At 41.2% G+C, this 24,127-nt stretch overlaps 1 protein-coding gene across 2 annotated transcripts in view; it reads left to right on the top strand.

Annotated features, from left to right (window-relative positions):
• The first annotated feature begins 8,268 nt into the window (after positions 1-8,268).
• Positions 8,269-24,127, top strand: part of HRH1 (histamine receptor H1) — a 114,529-nt gene continuing 98,670 nt past the window's right edge. The window contains exons 1-2 of one of the 2 annotated variants that reach the window (XM_043975471.1): positions 8,269-8,413; positions 9,434-9,543. The gene's annotated coding sequence lies outside the window, so the exon portion shown is untranslated. Of the gene's footprint in view, positions 8,454-9,433; positions 9,544-24,127 lie in introns of both variants that reach the window. The other variant, XM_043975470.1, reaches the window with a different exon arrangement.

The following is a 24,127-nucleotide window of genomic DNA, read 5'->3' as shown; positions in this document are numbered from 1 at the left end:
TTGCGGAATGGCCTTCAGTGAGATACTCTATCTCTTCCAGCCATAATCTATTCATCTATAAAAAGGGATTCATAATGACTGTATTACCTACCTCACATATATATTATGAGGCAAGGGTTTAGGAAACCTAAAAAGCATTATACACCTGTTAGCCCTCACTGATGTTGTTAATGAATTCTCAACAAAAATGGACAAGAAAGCCAAAGAGAGATAATAAATTACCCTGTTTCCTTGGTTACACAACTTCAGTCCTCTTCAACAAGCCACACTGCAAAGTCAAGTTTCTTTAAGGGTTTTTCATCTTTAAGACTTCCTGTAGATGGTCAGCATGTCTGTCAATAGCCACAAGCTCTGTAGTGACCTTCTCACTCCCTGACACAGCATCTCCTGTCTCTCAGTTAAGTATCATCTTATGGCCCCAGAAGAGGACTTCAACCATCACAGCTGACTTCCAGGATTTCTGGTATGATATTTTCCAACATTAAGAGTCCATCCATTTGGTTTCTTTAGAAATGGTTATTGTCAGAGCCCTTAATGGGAGTGACTTACACTCAGGAAGTGAAACCTTTGAGATGCATCCTAAAGTACATAGTTCTTGCTGAATTGTACAAAGACCCAAAAAAGGAGTGGTGGGGTAGTGAGAAAAATCTAAACAAGTAACTTTTGAATCTTTTTTTTTCACTTCTGTAATCTTTCCACAGCTGCACATTAGAAATGTTTCCCTTAAACTTTATAATTCTTATGATGCATGAGACTAGATAGAAGGATGATACATGATAGATAGGTGGTAGAATTATAGAAATAGATAGATGGATAGGGAAAAAATGTATAGGTAGAGAAATGATAGATAATAAGATAGATAGATAGATAGATAGATAGATAGATAGATAGATAGACAGATAGATGATTAAATGATAGAAATTGACAGGTGATAAAAAGATGGATAGACAGAAAGATGGTAGATAATAGGTTAAAGATAGATAAACAGAAAGATAGACAAATAGACAGGACGGTAAATAGAGGAAGACATGGGGATAGATATATTTTTAAAAGACAATCTCTTTCATCAAGGAGCTTACATTCTAAGAGAGGGGAGAAAACAACCCATCCCATAAAGGAGAACTGGAAAGGAAGTGTGTGGAATATGGCAAAAGAAGGAAAAGTCCAGAGAGAAAGTCCAGGTGTGAGTGAGGTGAAGCATAGCTGGAGTCTTTCCTAAAATGATAACCATGAGGAGGGAGTCACCAATCAAGAGAGGAAGACCTCAAGGTGGTAGTTTTCAGGGTGGCAGTTCAGCAGTCAAGAAGGAAAAGAAGTCAATGATGAGATTCTAAGACCAAGAAACCCTGTATCTATCAGGGGAATGGGGAATTAGGGATAATATTAATGGATGTTCATGATGCTTTACAGTCTAATGTTTATATTAGCAACAAGAGATAATAATTTATCAAGATAGCTAAAAGCCCAGAGAAACAGTGGAAATTACTTGGTTTCTACTATGCCTGGAATTCACTTTGGGAATGATACCAAACAATAAACAAAACCTTTTAGTCAAGCAAGATTATCTAGGCTTTAAAATTGGACCACACATCAAATGTGGTATCATAAAACCCTAAGAGGTCATTGTCCAGCCACATTAGACATTACTCCCCCTCTTGAAATCTGCAATCCAAGCAAACTGGCCTTTCTCTATCTCCTCCTATCCCCAATAAACAACACTCCATCTCTCATCTCCATGCCTGTGCACTGGCTGTCCCACATGCTTGGAAAGGCACTCCCTCTTCACTTCAGTCTCACAGATTCCCTCTCTTCTTTTTTTTTTTTTGTTTTTTTTTTTTTTAGTGAGGCAATTGGGGTTAAGTGACTTGCCCAGGGTCACACAGCTAGTAAGTGTTAAGTGTCTGAGGCCGGATTCGAACTCAGGTACTCCTGACTCCAGGGCCGGTGCTCTATCCACTGTGCCACCTAGCTGCCTCGATTCCCTCTCTTCTTAAGGATACAGCTTAAGCACCATCTGATACATGAAGTCCTTTGTAATTTCTTCAATTTCCAATTAACTCCCTCACAAACTACTTTGTATATATTTATTTTTATTCAATTTATCTGTAACCCCAGTCCCAAAGTCCAATGTTAATGGGGCTCTCTCCCTTTTTGGAGATGAATACATGAATGGGAGAGGTCTAAGCTTCTTCAGTACTTTTCTGGAATGCTCAAGTTTCAAGTCTTCTTTGAGTTTTGAGTTGCTTTGGGTACTTGTGGCTTACAACTTGGGGAGAGAATATGGAAAAGGCCAACCCCACCTCTGGGTGCTGAAGGAAAAAACTATGGGAAGGCATGAGAGGTGTTAGCAATCTCCATCATGCCCCTATTCCCAACTTGCTACATTAGAGATTTCAGGGAGTTTCTACTTGGGAGTCAGGGAGAACAATTTCTCTTGGTTGAGCTGAGTTATCACCCTCCTAACAGGAGAGCACTTTCATTCTGAATTATTTGGTATATATTCTCCTATTTAGACCTTCTCTGATTCCCTTTCTTTTTTTGTTTATTTTTTGTTTGTTTTTTTAGTGAGGCAATTGGGGTTAAGTGACTTGCCCAGGGTCACACAGCTAGTAAGTCTTAAGTGTCTGAGGCCGGATTTGAACTCAGGTACTCCTGACTCCAGGGCCGGTGCTCTATCCACTGCGCCACCTAGCTGCCCCCTTCCTTTCTACATACAGGCCTCTCCTTACACATGGGAACTACATCGGTAGGAATATAATTTTTCTTTCTGTCCCATGCTTCAAAATTTCATTTCCCTAAGACCAGCCCATTGTGTTTCAAATGGGGCCACTTGGCACAAGTTTTAGACCAAATTGCCTCAGGTTTTTATTGATTGGCCAAATAAAAGCCTCTGTGTGTAAGGAAGACTCCATTTGTAGAAAGGTCCACCTGTATCAAGGGCTATCTATCATTGTGTGGCTCTGAGGAGGGCAGAATAACATCTCTCACCCTCTTTTTCCCCATCCTCTAAGTACAAAACTGCCAACATGCACTGGATTATGGAGAAAGCAAGGGAGTTCCAGAAAAACATCTACTTCTGCTTCATCGACTGTACTAAAGCCTTTGATAGGCTGGATCACAACAAAATGTGGCAAGTCTTCAAAGAGATGGTAGCACCATATTATCTTGTCTCCTGAGGAACCTGCATACAGGTCAGGAAACAACAGTTAGAACACTGATGGCAGAAAGTGAAGAATTGTGAAAGAGGAAAGTCTAAAAGCTGGCTTGAAGCTTAACAATACTGATTATGGCAACTGGTCACACCACTTCCTGACAAATTAAGGGAGAAAAAATTGAAGCAGTGGTAGATCCATTCTTGGGCTCAAAGATCCCTCCAGATGGTGACTGCACTCATGGAAACTAAAAGACACTTGCTCCTTGGAAGGAAAGCTATGGCAGATCTGGACAACACACTAAAAGTGAGGCATCACCTTGCCCACAAAGATCCATGTAGTCAAAGCCGTGGTTCAATGGGGTTTTTCCAGTTATAATGTATGGCTGTCGGAGTTGGACAAGGAAAGCTGAATGCTGAAGATCTGATACTTTCAAAGAAGACTCCAAAGTCTCCTTGGACAACAAGGAGATCAAATTAGTCAATATTAAATGAAATTAACTCAGACTATTCCCTGGAAGGTCAAATACTGAACCTGAAACTTAAATACTTTGGCCACATAATGAGAAGACAGGACTCATTGGACAAGACCCTGATGATGGGAAAGATTGAAGGCATAAGGAGAAGAGGACAGCACAGGATGAGCTGGCTAGTTAATGGCATGGAAACAATGAACATGAGCTTGGACAGAGTTCAGGAGATGGTGGAGTGGAGGATAGAAGAGAATGGTGTGCTATGGTCCAAGGGGTTATGGAGAGTTGGACACAACTTAACAACAACATTCGAATCTATTAGGATATCATTTAGGCTTGTTTATACTTTTGATGGCTTGGAATGAGTGTAAATAGGAATTTTTTCTATCATAGCCTCGTTTACATTTTGTATTTGTTAGCTAACAGATTTTGAAAAACATAGAGAATTTTTGCTCCCAAACTAATATTTTGTAATGGTGAGTTCTGTAATGGTGAAGCCCTCTCCTTTGGGGCATTGCCTCAGGCCAACACTTTAAGACTGGAGAATTTTTGGTAGTTTGTGTGGGCTGTTTTGTGTATGTGTGTGTGTGTGCGTGTGTGTGTGCAAAGTTTTGGGGGGTTTTTTGGTGAGGCAATTGGGGTTAAGTGACTTGCCTAGGGTCATACAGCTAGTAAATGTTAAGTGTCTGAGGCCGGATTTGAACTCAGGTACTCCTGACTCCAGGGTTGGTGCTCTATTCACTGCACCACCTAGCTGCTCCATGGGTTTGTCTCTTTTTCTAAGAAAAGAAGTTTTTGGTATTTTCCTGTGGTCAGTTTTGTTTCATAAACAGGATTTTATCTTCCTCTTCTGGAAACACTTTTTATTTGCATTTTTCTTTTCTTTTTTCTTCATAGGAAGTAGAATTTTTTAGAGTCATAGACAATTTAGTCCTCTATGTGTAAGGAAGACTCCATCTGTAGACAGGCTCATCTGTGTCAAGGGTTATCATTGTGTGGCTTGAAGGAAGGCAGAATAGACATCTCTGGTCTTCTTTTTCCCCCATCTTTCTCCAAGTGACACTTTCATTCTTGCCAGGAGGGGAAGAAGGAAGTTGGGGCTATAGGATACCACTCTTCTCTCCTCAGGGAGATGGGGTATGTGGTTAAGATTGTGTGTGTAAATAAATATTGTTAGTGTCAGGTATATGATCAGGTTCAATCTAACTTCTGATGTCTTTGTCTTATTATTATTGGAGGGAAGAGTGACTCCAGGCTCTATAGCCAAGGCTTGACATCTTCACAAAATACCAGTTCCATAATGAAGGCACATAATGAACAGCAAAGAAAATGCATTTATCCTAATCATTAGCAAAATAGAAATCAAAAAAGGTATACATAAGAGAATGTATACCCAAAAAAATAGAACAAAGATTCTCTCCCATTGGGAGAGATCGCCCTTGATCTCATCCAGAAGGAGACTCACTGAAGTCTCTAATGTAGCAAAATGGGGACAAAGATATGATTCTGTCACATTGGCTTCTCCCCACAGTCTTTTTCTTCAGCACCTTGAAGTGTGGTTTTCCTCTTCCACTTTCTCTCTTGAAGTCTTGAAGCAACTTAAAGCTGAAAGAAAACCTGAAGCTTGAAGAGGACTGATAAAGGCTGGAGTTCTGGATCTATACCCCACCCCTCCAGAAGGGCATTCATCTCCACCAATGAGAAGAGAGTCCCATACCAAGGTGCTTTGGAACAAGAATTACATATATTTAGCCTATACATATTTACATATGCATTTGTTATTTTCCCCCATTAGATTTGCTCCTTATGAGAAGAGACTATTTGAATCTTTGTAATTGTATTCCTAACATCTAGCACAGTATTTAATATATAGTAGATGCTTAATGGGGCACCTAGGTGGCACAGAGTCAGGAATACTCTTCCTCAGTTCAAATATAGCCTCAGACACTTACTATCAGTGTGACCCTGTACATGTCACTTGACCCTGTTTGCCTCGGTGCCCTCTTCTGTAAAATGAGCTGGGAAAGGAAATGGCAAATGACTGCAGTATCTTTGCCAAGAAAACCCCAGGTGAAGTCATGAAGAGTCAGTCACACACAACTTAACAAAAACAAAAGTTGCTTAATAAATGATTGTTGATTGATTACACGTGGCTGAGGTGCAATCAGACTAAGTCCCCTGATCTCACTCTGGATTTTATATTAGCACACCGGTGTGTATCTGTCTTTTCCTGTGAATTATGGCATCACTGCTGAAATGTTGAAGTGTGAGGATCAGTAGTTGTGCCTTGGGGACCAATTCAAAATAGAATTTCTCCTTATACTTGTCTTTCTGGTGATTCTTTAGAGTTCTGGAATTAATGAAAGTCATAACTATTTTAGATTATTCCAAAATGCATTATTATTATTACTATATGTAATTATTTATATCATATAGTTATGTTTACATCTTTCTTTCCTCCTCTTCCTCAGTTTAATCCAGTAATTCAGTAAACATTTATGCCAGGCACTGTGCTACATGCTGAAGATGGGAAGACAAAAATTAGAAAGTCCTTGTTTTACAAGAGCATAGATTCTTCTGGTAAAATACAGCATGTAAATAAATGCAAAGTAATTTGGGGGGAGGGAGGAAGAAACACTAATAGTGAAGGAAATCAAGAAGGGACTTATGTTGGGGGCAGCTAGGTGGCACAGTGGATAAAGCACCGGCCCTGGATTCAGGAGGACCTGAGCTCAACTGGGGCCTCATATATTTGACACTTAGTAGCTGTGTGACCCTGGGCAAGCCACTTAACCCTCATTGCCCTGCCAAAAAAAGGGGGGGGGGGGACTGATGTAAAGGATAGTATCTGAGCCAAGCCTTGAAGGGAATTAGGAATTCCTAGAGGTAGAAATGAGTGGGGAGGGCATCCCAGATGGCTAACAGTATGCTCAAAGAAAGAGAGGAGGAGATGAACAGGTGAAGCATTTATTAAGTGCTTACTGTATGCAAACCACCATGCTAAGTTCTGGGACAAAAATAGAAAAATTGGATAGTCCCTGCTCTCCAAGAACTCATATTCTAAGGGGGAAGATGACAAATATGGAAGGTCTCAGCTGCAAGTTAGGTGGAAAAGTACAATGGCAAAGCGGGTGTTAATACTATTTCTTTAATGTTTCTAATAAAATCAAATCAGTATCTGATGTTGAACTATTTGATAGTGCCAAGGACTCTGAGAACAAGAACTCTCCTTTCTGGGTCTTCAATCACTGTAGCAGTGGCACCTGTAGAAGTAGTTTCGAGGCTATAGATCTCCACATTTCCCAGGATAATGGCTGAGCGGACCCAACTGGAAGCATTACTTTTCTCAAAGCTATCAGGTTCAGGGTCCTGGGTTGTCACCATCCGAGTCCAAGAGGAAATGGTGGTGATGGTGGTGATGGTGGTGGTGGTGGTGGTAGTGGTGGTGAAGGCCCCCTTGGGGCCCTGGGCTGTTTCAGTGAGGCTGGCTTGTCTGTCTGGAGGTGCATGGCAGTTGGCTTGTGACAGAGTAAACATTCTGATCCAGGCCCCACATGCCTTCATCTCACAGTGCAATAATGAATTGGAAGTTAAGGTTACTTGGGACCTGAACAGGTTCATAAAGGTTTCTGACTAAGGGTGACCATGGAAACCAGACTAAAAGGGGAGAGCAGGGATTTCACTGGAATTTTCTGTAGATGGGGGGAAGGGCCTTCTCCCTATATTTCTTCTTCCCCACATTTTTTTCAAATAAAAACCTACATGATAAAAGGAAACTGTCAACCACAGACCAAGATGGGAGGGAGGGAAAGGAAGAATCATTGAGTTGGAAAGGATCTCAAAGATTCTTTGGGATCATAGGCTTTGGAGCCGAAAGGAACCTTCAAGATCATCTAATCCAACCCCCTCATTTAGAGAGAAGAAACAGGCAATCTCCCACCACCACCACCACCAAATGATTTGACGTAATTATGTAAGAGGCAGGATTTGAACCTAGATCCTTCAAATTCAAATCCAGGTTCATCTTGAGATATCACAGCCACCTCACAGACCACTCATGTGAAGCACAGATTTCCTCTACTATCCCAGGCAGATAGTCATCGAGCCTTTGCCTGAATCACCCTAAGAGGAGCTGAGGGCCTGGGGAGGTAGGCCTTGCCATTTCCCAACAGCTCTGATTATTAGTTGCTGCTTCCCGCCCAAGGACAGAGAGGTAAAGAAAGGCAGCTCGGGACCAGGCCGAGGAGAAAGGTCAACGCTAGAAGACTGAGTAGAGGCCAGGCCTTCCGATTCTTCTGTCCCCCTCCTGCCTTTTGCCCAGACTCTACTTCATGTCTTCCTCTCCCTCTCCCTAAATCGTCCTCAGCTCCCCATTGTCCTCCGCTTCACTACTCTCCCCACCCCGCTTCCACGCTTCCTGACCTTAACCAGCAACGCCTGCCAAGGCGAAATTCTAGGCAATGAGCCCCACCCCTCTCCTCGCCCGCACCCTGACCCTAGAAGAACCTGGGTGGCCACTGCTGGCATCACTACCACCCAAGGCTCCGCCCCTCCCCTCCCAGGCCCCCGCCCCTCTCTGGCTGAAGCCCCTCCTTCCCCCCTGGGTCCCCGTCCCTCCCCTCAGGTTTCCTGCGCACCCAGCTCTCTGTTCGGGCTCAGCGCGCTGCCGCTTTCATAGTCTAGTCCCGCTCCGCTCCTGGCCGCCGCAAGGACCGAGCCAACAGCCAAAGGAGACACGGTCAAGCAGGGAAACTTTTCCCGGGGCCCTAGCCGGCCCGGGTCTGCTCCGGTGAGTCAGGTTCGGTCCCGCCGTCCAGGCAGTTGCGAAGGTATGTGGGGAGGAAGGGAGACTGGCTTGGGGAAGAATCATGAATGCACACACATACACACACACACATACACACACACACACACACACACACACACACACACACACACACACCTCTCCACCCTTCCCTGTCACCCCCATCCTGGGCTCGCATGCACGCACAGCCCCTCAACGACCCCGTCCCGGAAGGTCTCCAGGCTCACGCCAGGCGGACCGAGTCCAAGGACTGGGAGTCAAGGAGGGATGCCGGGAGGATGCCAGTGAGCTGCAGCTCCATTCCAGGATCCCCGAGATTGGTCTGCGGGTGGAGGAGAGGGGTGCCAATAACAGGCTGAGGTACCGAGAGCCTGGACGCGGCGGTGCCCTGCCCGAGTCGTAAGTGGGAGCTCAGGACGCGCCGCCTGAGGAAGGGTCTCTGCGGTCAGCTCCTGGGCCACCTGTGGATTCACCCAACATCTATGGGAGGATCTCAGGGAGCCTCGAAAGCTACACTCATCCCTCCAGGTCAGGAATCTTAAAGGTCCTGCCTGCCTATTTGGGGTCCGTATCAAGGGTGGAAGTTACAGTCCCTCATGGACCTCCACAACTCTGAATTCCAACTGAACCTTCAGCTCAGTAGCCAGCTTTTTGGGGGGGGGTGCGGGGGGGGATGTGGGGGGGAATGTGAGCAGAGGGACAGGTGATAACAACAACAGTAATAATAACTGACTCTATAGCACTTGAGGCGCTTTGCATATATAGAAAGAGATAGGCAGCTCTAAGGTAACAGTGAAGAGAGAGGACAAAGATGGGGAGACAGATGGAAGCTGCAACCTTCCCTGGCTACAGTCCTAGGGAGAGTATTGAAGTCTTCTGGTCTTCAGAAGGACAGGAAGACTTATCATGATCCCTTGGAGTATGGGTTATTATATGTTGTGAATGTTCAAGGAATATTTGTTATATAAATGTATAGGAGTTTAATTCTGGTTCCTTTTGTGGCAGGGTCTGAGATCTGGAAGCTTGAGAAGGGGCTGAAGCCTTGGGGGGGAAATTGGTATCTAGAGGAAAGAAAACTGTGAGGACACCTGCTCTCTATTGTCCTTGGAACCCAGGTAAGCCACTTCAAAAGTCCTGCACCTATGTCCACATCTGTAAATGGAGTGGGTTTTAATAACTGGTCCACCCACCTGTTGAATGTCATTTGACAGTGGCTATGGAAGCATTTTAAAGAGTGTAATGGTATACCTATGTAGCAGCAGAATGGTGGTACTGTGTTGCTTATTGCTGATGAAAAGGACTATTCATTCCTTCCTTGCTTCCTTGCTTCCTTCCTCCCTCCCTCTGGCCTGTCCCACCTCCAACTATTCCTTCCCAGATCCTTCTCTCACTTTGTCCTTCTGTAGGAATGGTTTTCCATTCAAATGAGCCAGAGAAATGATGCAAAGAGGAGATATGATCAAGAAGACACCTTTCATACCACTCTCTGATCATCTCTGATCATCTCAGATCATCAGCTAGTCAACAAGCATTTAAATGCTTTGCTTATATGCCAGCACTGTGCTCAGCTCTAATAATATAAAGAAAGACAAAAGCAAAAAAAAAACCTGATCTCAAGAAGCATAAATTCTAATAAGAGAGACGATTCTAAATAACTAGGGACATACAAGATAAATACAGATTATATGAAGGTAATCAGAAAGGGAAAGACATCAGCTGGAGAGGGTTGGGTACAAATCAGAAAAGGCCTCCTCAAGGTGGTGTTTGAGCTGGATGTTAAAGGAAGACAGAAAAACTAAGAGGAGGAAATGAGGGGGCAGAGCATTCCAGAAATGGGGGACAGCCTCTCCCTCCTCCTCCACTCAAACTGCTGATTTATTGTCTAAGAAGATCCTGGTGCACATTTTTTTTCCTCCCAACTCTGGGAAGTCATAAAAATGAATCACTAATTCTCTTTTGTTCAGCTCCAGCTCCCCCCTCCCCAACAAAGTACAATCTCTCTGGTGAATATATAGTATGGCTTGGTTTTTTAAAGATCTATTTATCTCACACATACATATTCTCTCTCTGTTATCTGTCTCCGCTGAATTTGTGCAAGGAAACACATAGGTTTTCAATGCAATGGTTAATCACATTTATCTTTGAAAACTGGCTTTAAAGCAATAGGAAACTAGACAGCAAACAAATGTTTAAGAAAGAGATTGTGGAGGGCGGGGGAGGCAGCTATGTGGTGTAGTGGATAAAGCACCAGCCCTAGATTCAGGGGGACCTGAGTTCAAATCAGTTCTCAGACACTTAACACTTACTAGCTGTGCAAATCACTTAACCCTCATTGCCCCACAAAAAAGAGAGATTTGGAGGGATAGTCACACTCTTGGAAAAGGAAGATACAGAAAGAGAATGGGAGAAGAGTGTAAGAAATCACCTGCTTGGATATTAGCATATGGCTCAATCACATAGTTCCTACCCTACAACCAGCTACACAATGAGTTCTCTCTCTCTCTCTCTCTCTCTCTCTCTCTCTCTCTCTCTCTCTCTCTTTCTCTCTCTCTCTCTCTCTCTCTCTCTCTCTCTCTCTCTCTCTCTTTCTCCCCCTCTCTCCCTCCCTCCCTTTCTCCCTCTCTTCTCCCCCCAGTTTCCTTACATAATGCCAATCCTCATTGCAGTGCCCACCAAAGTTGGTAGCTCCTCTGTCACCCAAGCCACACTCAACCTCATTCTCAGTACCTAGTGCAGCTGGCCCCTACCATGTATATGCATTGGTCTATGACTTCTTACATTGGCCTACAAAATTCCTTGACATTCCTCCCCAGTCATAAATTTTCAGCCTCTTGCAAAATCAGCCAAACTATACTTGAAATCTCTAATTACAGATCACAGCATCAACAAAAATATCACCACTTAACAGAACAAGGATGATTAACCCAACATCTCAGATAATCATCTCAGGATGCCATTCACAGCAAATGTCTATCATCCATATATACATATTCATATACATATATACATGCATACGTATATATATAATAGACATCACAGTGACAGGCTGCTTCAGTGACTACAGGTCAAAATCATATATAAGAAATACTACAGGCCCATTTCATGTTAGTATCTGCATATCTGTAGAGTAAAAGAAAATATGAATAGCAAAGCAGAGACATAACAATATCAATAGTTACAGAACAATATAAGATAAATAAACAGCAGTATATCTGCAAAAAAACCCAACCCTTAACATAGCTAACAGTTAATTATATCAGTGGCATATACTAACACAGAAGCAAATAAGCATGAAAAAGAAAAAAGTACTCAAAAGAATCACTAAATAAATTAGCATGTGCATCAATGAACACACACAATTACGTGAAAGACACATATTAATATGGATAAACATTTGCACTGTCATCTGGTTACATGTATAATCACTTCTATAGTTTCCCCTATAGTGCCATAAGGTAGTCTTGTCACTGGTCACATAAACCCATCTTAACTATGATCTGCTGGTCTGTTTATGCCTATAGCTAAGTTACTTGATGGCATAGGCTTACCATAGTCTGCATCAGAATGACAGACCTGGATTTCTATACCGAATTTGGGGAGGAGAGAGGAGGAAGGAGGGAAGGGGCAGGCTGGCAGTGTTACTATGCTCTGTGGGATATCTCTGTACCTTAGGAATCTCAACAACTGAAGTTCTAGCCAGGAAATTCCTTGCCTCTGGGTTCAATCCTTTCTTTCATCAGAATTGGGTGTTCACTTGAAGTATCTGTTTCTGAGCCATGGCCTGGTTTTGACCATTTTCACACAACTGGTAGGCAGCCTCTTTTACTGAATCTACTAAGTTAAGTGTTCAGCAATCTTTATCTGCTCATCAAGGAATCCAACCAACTTTCCTATAGGCAATAAATGGTTGTCATAAATTGTCTTTACAAGGCCCTTGACAATCTCTGGAACTATTCTGTAAGTGGAAAGTTGCCCAGTCTTTCTGTGACTAAATATGTAATAGCTTTCCACTGATTGGTCAATCCGTGCATCCCATGAAAGCCAAGCTCTCTCAGCAAGACTCTCCTTGAATATCTTGACAATAAATTCAGGCATCATACCTATGGCAATTTCTGTTAAAGCTCTTCTGGGTTAAAGTCATAGTTCATTTAAGGGAGTTACTGGTTGTATGTGTCTATAGTCCCTCCATTCTCAGCAACTCCAAAGCACAAATCAGTAGGTAAACATCTAAAAGTATGACATCAAGTCTATGGCAACATTCCTAATGGAATGGAGCCCATGTACTAGGAATGTTGTATGATGACTCCACTGAGATTTGGGGGTTGGTCTCTCCATCCTGAAAAAAATTCAGCATGATGCATTTGAAATGCTTATCCCTTAAGGATGACAAGGTATAGTTCTAGATTTCTTGATGTCAGCCAAAGCTAACTTCTCCTTGAGTAGTGTGCATTCAAAGTCTCTGACTTAGTCCTCTACCAATTATCTCCAGTCTATCCTGTGTATATCATATTGGTACATAGTTGTTTGCATAGTCTCCCTACATTAGACTGTGAGCTCTTTGAGAGCAGGGACTGTCTTTTGCCTTTCTTTTTATCCCCAGCTATTAGTACAGAGCCTGGTACATAGTAGGTGATTAATAAATACTTATTAACTGACTGAATGACCAGATCATGGTAGGAAGTCTGTAAACTGAAAACTAGTTTGCAAATGACATTCAGCAACCACATAAGCTTTCTGGTTCCTGGCCGGGTATGCCTGAATATACCTTGCAAGATGACTTTATTAAGGTCTCTTGAGCACCTCCTCCTCTTCAGTAAGTGTATATAAAGACCAAGTTCTAGATACCATTTCCTGTGATAGTAGGTTTTTTTTTTTAATTTTTGAATGATTCTGTAGATCAGGCAATTCTCAGAGTATTGACCGATAACTCTCACCATCTTGCTATGAATTACCTTAGAATACTCCAGTTCTTTGATATTTCTTTGCAATGCCCTTATAATCTCTTTAATTTTCTTCTTTGTCCATTTCTAAAGTCAAGAGATTCCCCTCCTATGAGGTGTCTAGGTCCAAAAATCGCTAAACTTTTTGAGCAACTTGTATCCCAAGTGATCAATAGATTGATGCATAATGGCAAAACCAGAATGCAGCAAGATACAAATATGATACAATCAAACAGTGCTCTAAGCAAGTGACACATGGGGAATGTAGAGGGAAAGGTGTTTATTAATTTGTTACCCTCTTCCTCTATCTCCCTTTCTCTTTCTCTCCCCTCCCTCTCCCTCCCTCTTTGTCCCTCCATCCTCTTTCTGCTTCTCTCTCTCTCTCTCCTTCTCTGCTTCTCTCTCCCTCTCCATCTCTCTCTCCCCCCCTCTCCCTCTCTTCCTCTTTCCCTCTCCATCTCCCTCTCCCTCTCACTTTTTCCCCTTTGTTATTTTTTCTCATTTCTATTGGCTCAGGTACATATAAAGATGCAATTGTCAACCACATGTATAATAGAATATGGATTTTTAAAAGGAAACAAAGCAAGTTAATTTTTAAGAAATGGAAATTTGGGGAATGGGCACACTTTTCTGATGAAGGAAAAGGAAAGAGTAGAAAGGATGAGTGTAAGACATCCCCAGCTTTGAACTTAGAAATTTAAACAAGCCCAGCAAACACAGAACCTACTCCATTACATGACTTGATCTCACAGACCCCATCCCATACATAACCTGACATTCTCCCCCCGCCCATCTGTTTTTTTTTCCAGGGTGTATCTGGTCTCCAGCACAGCTGCCCCAAGTAGCCATGGCCATGGCCATAGCAATAGGGGTTCCTCCATTTTCCTCCATTTCCTCCTCCCCAAGGCGCCACCGTGCCTGTCTCGCTCTTAATTTCCCACGTAGCACTCAGGTTATTCTGTGACTTTTATTCTTCTTTTCACACAAGATAGGAAACCTCACTTGTCAGTCATTGTGTGTTCAAGGCTGATTCCCTTAAGGCCAAGGAGAGGAAGTGGGAGAGCTTTTATACCTGCTACTGGGCATTGACCTCTGGCATCTTGTTCTAAGTAAATGACAGGGCTTCGTACCAAAATAGCTGCCACCCTTCCTATGCTGGTTCCTTGCCGAGTAGCTGGCATGCAGTCAGTGGCAGATGGCTGGCCCCTGTCACTCACTCAGTCGGAGCCAGCCAGTGGATCATTGGACTCTTGCTGTCTGTGCTGAGAAAGAACATGATCCCTGGGCTCTTCCACGAAGGCTCTGCGCTATGGGGCATGTCTCCTATCTGGCATGGAAGACTTATGAAACACAGGAAAATCCCCAGTAATCCTAGCTAAACAAAGGACAGAAACACCCTACAACGGATTCAAACAGAGGACCCTGGTTGTCCTCAATGCTTTTACTAATTACAGAAGAATAAAAAGGGTTGAGAGAGGTGGGGATCAGTTGGTAAGTCAGTAGAAATGTTAATAGATTTCACAGTTCCTCCTCAGAGTCCAAAAGGTATCTGGGGGAGCTGTCAATTATCTTGATTCAGAACCTGAGGTGGTGGGAGCTGCATGTTAAGTGATCTCCTGGCAGAGATTGGCATTATGAAGAGAAGATTAGGAGTTTCTCTAACTCTTTCCCTTCCCTCTCCTCAGGATCTGAGGAAGGAGCAGTTTTTTTATTATTCAAGGTTAAGATTATTATCATTAATATTCAATAATATTCTTATTATTCAGAGAGGACCCCTGTTTTCTCTTCTTGCCCATCAATAATAGCTGGGCTATTGAGATATTATATCTGATACAATCCCTTTAGGATGCAGCTTTAATATACTTTTATTTTGTATCAGTAAAGAGAGAACATAGCTGGTCTCCATCAAGTAGGGTGGTGGTTGATGGGCATTGTTTCCATGCAGGGACTTGGCCTTGAGAGAGGGTCAGGCTGCTCCAAGAATCAGAGGTGTGCTGGAGCCAGCTCCAAGAGGTTCTTGAGAGCCTATTGTTAAATTTTCAATGCAAGCATCTACAGCTTGAAAATTGGTAAATATTCCAAATCAGGGTTTGGTTTATTGTTTTGTTGACTGTCTAGACTTAAGAAAGTGATGGCACCAGATATTAATAATTCAGATTAGGCTTAAAGTGCCTGCTTTCTTCTCTTGGAGAACCAATTGTTAAACATTTAGCATACCCCTAGCCAAGCTGGTTAATAGAATCTACTACTAAGAAGATCTGAAATATGAAGACTCTCCAAGTTCCTCTGCTGAATTTGAATCCTGTGGATCAACCTGGTATGAAGGAAAGAGCATTGGCTTTGCACACAAACAGCCTGACTTCAAATTCCAACTCTGCAACAAGATACTCTCCCTCTTTGCTTGTATTTCCTCATCTCTAAAAAGAGGGGATAAGATTGACTGAACTTGAACTTCCAGCTCCGAATCTGTGACCTGGTGGGCATCAGGCCTTAGGCTCAAAGAGATATTGAAAGGGTTGAACTATAGCTTAGGGGAACACCTAGACTGCCACAAATCCCTGTTCCCCTTTACTGACTTAGGGAAGAGGTCAACAAAAAGATGGAGAAGAAAATAGTTTTACCAGCTAGCTAATATACACATATATCTACACACACATATGTATATGTATATACACATATTTTATGCATTTATGTATACATTTCTATATCATATATGTATAGCGACACAAATATGTGTGTACCCTATATATACATATATGTGTAAGTCTGTCTGTACATATTGTATATATACATATATATACACCTAAAACAAACAAACAAACAAACAAAAAAGGGGCAGCTAGGTGGTGCAGTGGATAGAGCACCGGCCCTGGAGTCAGGAGTACCTGAGTTCAAATCCGGCCTCAGACACTTAAGACTTACTAGCTGTGTGACCCTAGGCAAGTCACTTAACCCCCATTGCCTTACTAAAAAAACCAAACATATATATATACACCCATAAATGCAGTCATACCCAAATTTTTAACTTACAATGCCCTCTCTCAACCTCAGTTTCCTCAAATGTAAAATGGACCTACCTCCCAGAGTTGTCATGAGAATCAAATATGATAAACATCTACAAAGGGCTTTGCACAGTATCTGTCACATAGTAGGTGTTTAATAAATTCTTATTCTCTTCCCCTTCTCTTGCCCAAACCTTAAAAAAGGATGGGACTGCTCGTGTTCATTTACACACACACACTGCTAACTGCCCATCTACAATATCTTCTTCCCTTGAAGACTGTCCTTGAAGTCAATTTTAACTTGACTTCACTTAGACCATTAATAATAATAATAATAATAATAATAATAATAATAATAGCTCCTAATTATATAACACCTTACAATGTGCAAAGCACTTTCCATGTTATCTCACTTGATCCAACAATCCTGTAATGTAGTCACTCACTTTTTTTTAGTATCCTTAAAAATAAGGACATTATGTTATTATTCTTGTTTTACAGATGAGAAAACTGAGTCTTAGAAAGGTGAGTGATTTGCCCGAGGTTACACAGCTAGTAAGTATCTAAGGCAGGATTCAAACTCAGGTCTTCCTGCCTCCCAAGTCCAACATTATATTCACATGAACATTAGAGGGAGTGGATTATGGGGAAAGTTGGGGGGGGTGGCAGAATGGATCTGGAATCAGACAGCCTGCATTTAAATCCTGCTTTAGCTACTTATAAAATACTACATGTAATATTTTTGCAAACCTTAAAGCCTTTGGACAGCTAAAATAATAATTATTATTATTGTTGTTGTTATTATTATGTCACTTTGGGCAAGTTATTTAACCTCTCTGGGCCTTAGTTTCTTCCTCTGGAAAATAGGAGAGTTGGACTATATAATACAGTGCTAAAACCTGAGAAGAAACTTAGTCTATATCTCCAGAAACCTATATGTCAGGGATGGCCCTTGGCCCTGAAGCACTAATGCAGTAATCAGGCATCTGTAATTAATCACCCACAGTGTCCAACGGTAGGAAGAACACTGAAATTGACATCCCCAAACCTGTATTCAAAGCCTGCCTCTGCTTTCCCACTTGCTAGCTGTGTGTGTGTGTGTGTGTGTGTGTGTGTGTGTGTGTATGTGTGGCTCTCTGAGCCTGTTTCCTCATCTATAAAATGCAAAGGATAATATCTGATTTATCTGTATCCCATGACTGCGATGTAGACCAGGTGTGACAAAGCATGTAAAGAAGCCTTTTTTCCCTAATATTAAAATTCTATGTAGATGTAAATTGTCACTTTTGTGTTATTTCCCCCAAGAAGCTTTATCTCTGAAACACATTAGGCTGAGCATCATCTAAGGCTCCAGTCACCTGCCATTTTCCCTTCTCATCAAGTCGATGCACATTTACGAATCTCCATTCCTAATTATAACAAAGCTCTTCCTCTTTATTTATAAGTGACTCACTTCTGCCAGGGACCATTAATGGTGATGGAGAATTCTAACTCACACTCATTAAGAACAATAAAGCTGATGGTCTAGGAAGCCGGGACATCTTGCCTCTTTATCCATTCATCTCCTGAGTTGTAATTCTCTGTATTTAATGCATGAAGGTCACATTGGGGCAGGCTCAGATTGAGGCTGACGGTACCCAATTTGTACCTGTAGCTTGAATGGCTTTAAACATGCTCCTGACAAAATTTGTTAGAAACCATTTCATCAAAGGAGAATGAAAGCAAAATGCATTTGGTTTCAGACTGGGATTGGAGAAGACTAGGAGAAATAGATGGCTGGCTCTTTGTAATCTAGGACACTGGTTTTTCCCAAGTTCCTAAAAAAAAAAAAAGACAATTTAAGGTTGCTTTTCAGGTAGATTTAGAGAATCCATCAGCTGTTGATAATATATGTAAAGCACTTTGCAGACTTTAAAGAGTTATGTAAATGTGATTTGTTATTATTTTTATCATCCTTTCCAGGCGTTAAGCAGCTGAGAGTCTGGAGAACAGGATTGAAACCGGGAAGGGTGTATTTTCTTTTCTTCTTTTTCTTGGGGGGAAGGGTGTATTTTCAATCTCTATTTATTTAATTTCTTATTTTCCCTGGATCTGGACTAGTTTCAGACTTGTACTAGTAATGGACTCAAAGACTGATGGGGGGAGATTAGGCAGGAGGGAGCCATAGTATGGGAGTAATTCATAGAACACTGAAATGACTAGCTGGAGTGAACAGAACCACCAAGTTCATGTACCAGTCCCTACCGGGACCCTTTCAAGAACAAGAGGATCCTCAGGAAGACCTAAATTCAAATATGGCTTCAGACACTTATTAGCTGTGTGACCCTGGGCAAGTCATTTACCTTCTGTCTGCCTCAGTTTTCTCAACTATAAACTGGGGATAATAATAGTGCCCACCTTCCAAAGCTATTGTGAGGAGCAAATAAATATTTGGAAAGAGCTTAGCACAGTGTGTGGCCCTTAGTAGCACTGAATAAATGCTCATCCCCTTCTTTTCCCTTCCCCATTTCCTCAGAAGATACTAATAAAGTACTTGCTTTCCACTTCATCTCCTCCTCCTCTTCCTCCTCTTCATCCTCCTCCTCCTCATCATCATCAACAACAACAACAAGAGCATCATCATGGTGTCAATGATGATGATGGTTCATATGTATTTGGCTCTTTATATAAGCAAGGCAAGTACTGGCTGTGTGACTTCAATATCCAATCATCATCCTTGACTCCTCACTCATTCACATACACCTTCATCCCTATCCAGTCAATCGCCAAAATTTGTCAATTCTGCCTCCACACTATTTCTCACTTATGCCCTCTTTCCCCACTCATGCAGCTCCCACCCTAGTTCAGACCCTCATCACTTGTTGCCTGAATTCTAGCAACAGCTTTCCAATTGTTCTCCCTGCCTCAAGTCTCTCCCCACTCAGATTCATCCTTCATTTAGCTCTCATTTTCCCAAAGAACACTGATCATGTCCCTGCCCTTCACCACTACCACCACCACCACTCCACAAACTTCAGTGGCTCTCTATTGCCTCTAGGAACAAATATTAACTCTTTTGCTTGTCATTGAAAGAGATTCATGAACTGGCCCTTTATATCTTTCCAGTCTTCTTAAATATTACTACACCTCCAGCCACTGTTTGATGCAGCTATCCTGTCTTATCTGCTATTCCTCACACAGAGATCTCTGTCCCTTTGCATGATCATCCTCAATCTGGAGTATTCTCTTCCTTTGCCTCTACCTTTTAGAAGGGAGGTTTCCCTGGCTTCCTTCAAGTCTCATCTCAAATGGTACCTTTTATAGGAGGCTTCTCAGTGCTCCTAAATGCTAGTGCCTTCTCCTCTAAGAACCTTCCCTCTTTTCTGTATGTATCTTTCAGATATATATACACACACATATTTCATATGTATGTGTATGTAAATACATACATATGTGTGGATGTATATGCAACCTCCATTAGAATGTAAGCTCTTTGAAGACAAGAGCTTTTTCCCTTTGTATTTGTATTCCTGGCACTTAGCACAGTTCCTGGCCCGTGGTAGGCATGTAATAGATGCTAATTGATAGACTGGTTGATTGGACAAGTCAATTAAACTCTAAATGCTACCAGGCAACTCTCCAAAACATGATGTGATGAGCAGGAGCCAATTTGCATTGGTAGGTAGAATTTCTAACTGGATGTTCTGCAGGCCAATGAAATCACAACCAGTTTTTTAAAAAAGAAAGAAAAAGAATACAAAGCTCTTTATTAACAACAACCCTATCAAGTAGATAGTGGATTTCACAGATAAGGAAACTGAAGTTCAGAGGTAAAATGACTTACCTAGGGTCATACAACTAGTAAATATCAAAACCAGGGTGTGATCCAGGTACCTTTCTGACTCTAAATCCAGTGTTACACCTCTCCTTAATGCACAGACATCCATCACTAGGCTTTCTTTTTTTTTTAACTGGGCACTCTTAATGGAACTATTACCAAACCTCAAAAAAGTTTTGCAAATTCAAGAACTTAGTCCCAACAACAACAAAGAAGAGGAATTATATAGGATATTCCCTGATGATTCCAGATAGAACTGAAGGACATAGACTCAAAGGAAAATGTCCCTGAGGTCTGCTATTTCCCATCTCTCTCTATGTCTGTCTCTGTTTCTCTCTCTGTGTGTGTCTCTCTCTCTCTGTGTCTGCCTCTCTCTCTCTCTGTCTCTGTCTTTCTCTCTGTGTCTCTCTCTGTCTGTGTGTGTGTCTCTCTCTGTCTCTGCTTGTTTCTCTCTGCTTCTCTCTGTCTCTGTCTCTCTTTCTCTCTCTTTCCCTCTCTCACTCTCTCTCATACCATACCAAAGATACCAGTAATGTCAATTCATTCCCTACCACAACCCCTTAAAATATGATGAGCATCCTCAAGGTTAATGGGGAATGCACTCTGTACTATCCCAAAGTAACAGAGATACTTGCTCCCCTCAACGGAAGAAACATTATTAAACATCTAATACACACTCAGATTTTGCTGACCCTATATTCCTTCGATCTGGTCCTTCACCCTATAAGGAAAGATGTTTAGCAGAGACTTCTGATCCAGGATCTCCCAGTGTTATCTTCCAGTCATCAACACCTTCAAGTAGGGCTTTCTGATACCATCAGAGTCAAGTTCTTCATTCATAACTGGAAGATACTACAGAGGTCATCTAATCTGATCTCCTCCCTTTACTCATGAGGAAACTAAAGCCTGTGATGATTACATGGCTTACCCAAGATCACACAGGTAGTACATAGCATATATGGAACTCAACTTCAGTTTCTCTGACCCCAAAACCAGCAAAGCATGCTACCTCAATGAGGTGTCTGTCTCTTGAATTGTGTGATCTTGATCAACCTTATATTCTCATCTAGAATGTAAACTCTCTCTGCCTATCTACCTTGATTTCCAAAGCTCACTTTGTGCTTTCCAATTTTTTTCATTATGAAGACAGCTTTTTTATTATTTTTAATTAAAAAGCATTTTTAAAAGAATGAAAAAATAATCCTATGACAAACAGGAATATTTGCATGCCAAACACATGACGATGTTGATCACATCCAATAATGTGTACTTTATTCTGCATACTTAGATGAGATCACCTTTAAAATGCAAATAGTCTTGTGAACTGCCTCCATGAAAATCTGTATCCATTCACTGGGGAAATATATGATGAACAAAATCTACTAGGAATTTAGTTTACATTAAATTACTTTTTCTCTCTAATCACAACAGTAGCTACACATTGTTCAGTTGTTTCAGTCATGTCTGACTCGTCATGATCCTGTTTGGGGCTCTCTTGGCAAAGATACTGTAGTAATTCACCATTTCCTTCTCCAGATCATTATACAGATGAGTAAATTGAGGCAAACAAGCTTATGTGACTTTCCCAAGATCACACAGCTAGCAAGTGTCTGGGGCTAAATTTGAACTCACAAAGATGACTCTTCCTGACTCCAGGTCCAATGCTCTATCCACTGCACCACCTAGTTGCCTGGTAGCTACATACAGCTGAAGAATGAAAATAAATGTATGTACAAGACGTTCAATCTCCGGAAGACACATTTACTTATTCATATTACTGAGTCACTTATGAGGCAATGGCAATAATAGGCATCCAAGTAGTAGAGCATAAGGTTGAGGATGTCACCCTGGTGTTCATGGGTCATCTGTCTCTCTTCCTCTTTCTACCTGTTCTCAGGGTCCCATCCCCTTCATCCAACCTTACAAGGGACTTTTTACTCTAAGAGGCACTGAATTAGAAGTCAGAATAGCTGTATTCTTTCTTTGGATAGTTTCTTTCTCTGACGCAAATTATTTTTGTCATATCACCTTACCAATCTAGTCCTCAGAAAGTATTAATTGGAGGATAGGGAAACTTTCCCATCATATGTTTCAGATAAAAGTCTGATAATATATATGTGTGTATGTATGTATATATATCTATATATCTATATCTATATAGATATAGATATAGATATAGACATAGATATAGACATAGATATAGATTAGATATAGATATAGATATAGATTAGATATAGATTATAGATATGGATTAGATATAGATATAGATATAGATATAGATATAGATATAGATATAGATATAGATATAGATATAGATATAGATATAGATATAGATATAGATATAGATATAGATATAGATATAGATATAGATATAGATATAGATATAGATATAGATATAGATATAGATATAGATATAGATATAGATATAGATATAGATATATCAGGAGCTGATATGACTATATAAGACCAAAAACTATTTCCCAAGAAATAAATGGCCAAAGGATATGAATGAAGAGTTTTCAGAAAATGAAATGTAAATCATCAATAACCTCATGGGAAAAAATGTTCCAAATCAATGAATTGAGTAGTGAACTTGACTTCAGGGACCTGTGTTCAAATATGACCTCAGACACTTAAGTACTAACTGCCTGATCATTAACAATACATTTACATCCTCAGATTCAGTTTCCTCACCTCTAAAATGGGCATAATAATGGGTATACTACCTACTTCACAGATTTGTTGCAAGGAAAATGCTTTGCAAACTTTAAAGGGCTATGGAAATGTGGGTTGTTATTCTTGGGCCCTCACCTATGAAATGACAAGGTCATAGACCAAACCAGTCTATATAGTCTCTTGAAGATCTCAAGACATAGACTTCTAACTCGTAGGTTTGTTATAATGATCAAATAAGGTCATGTGAAAGAGTCTCATAAAGGTAACAGAATGTATTATTATTCTTACTGGCATGAGCAATAACAATGTTATCTCATGTTACTTGAGTCTTTCAAGAAAGGTCAGCTCCTCTGACTCTAGCTTCCAGTCAAGGCCAAATTTCACAATATTTCAGGAAAGAGAACCTCCACTTTGATCTTTAATATAACCAATTACACCAATGAGTTCCTACAGGGAGGAAATTTTGACTTAGTTTCCTATGAAAGAACTCCAACAGTGAACTGGGCCACCATATTAGACAGTGAGCTCCCCATCACTGGAGGTATTTGAGGAAAAGCTGGTCAAGAATTGTTAAAGAGGGTATTTATGCTTCCAGTGGGTATTGAATTAGATGGCCTGTTATATCCCTTATGATGCTCTAGTTCTGTGCTTTTGTGAGCTGCCTGGAACTGTGTCCTGTTCCTCTGCTGTATGGCAGTGTACCTAAGTTCACCTCTTGACTGCTGACAGTAGGCAGCAGGCCCTTACTTGATGCAAATAGTAGTACCAAGAGACAATCACATTGATCCTGGTTTGTGTGGTTTCACATGGATGATTACCATTATTTTTTCTGCTGGCTGTTGGCTTTTTACTTTCTTCATCCTTGTATTTTAATGAGCTAAAATTGTACCTAAGTGCCTTAGGCTATTTGGTCATGGAAAATATACTTCTCTAAGTCTAAAATAATAAAAGTTAACAGTCCTTCATTTAGCCTTAAATGCAGAGCCCCAAAGAAAGGTTGGGAAGTTGGTCAATACAGCTACAGTCTGTAAAAACAAAACTATGTGATCAAATTACTTTAAAGTTTTAAGGAAAGGCTTCCCTCCCTGGAATACCAGTAGGGGAGAGTGAATGGAGAGTAATCTACCCTCAATTTCACAGGATTATAGGATCAGAAGAGCTATTGACCTTATTGGAAGACTCAATGACCATTTCCTTAGCCACTAAACCCTAGACCACAAAGTAGGTAATCCAGCTGCAAAGCATACTTCAGTATTCCAAGTAT

This window comes from Dromiciops gliroides, chromosome 1 (genome assembly GCF_019393635.1).
Source record: "Dromiciops gliroides isolate mDroGli1 chromosome 1, mDroGli1.pri, whole genome shotgun sequence".
Classification (NCBI taxonomy): Eukaryota; Metazoa; Chordata; class Mammalia; order Microbiotheria; family Microbiotheriidae; genus Dromiciops; species Dromiciops gliroides.
Note: the sequence above shows the minus strand (reverse complement) of the source record. Positions and strands in the feature narration are given on the sequence as shown.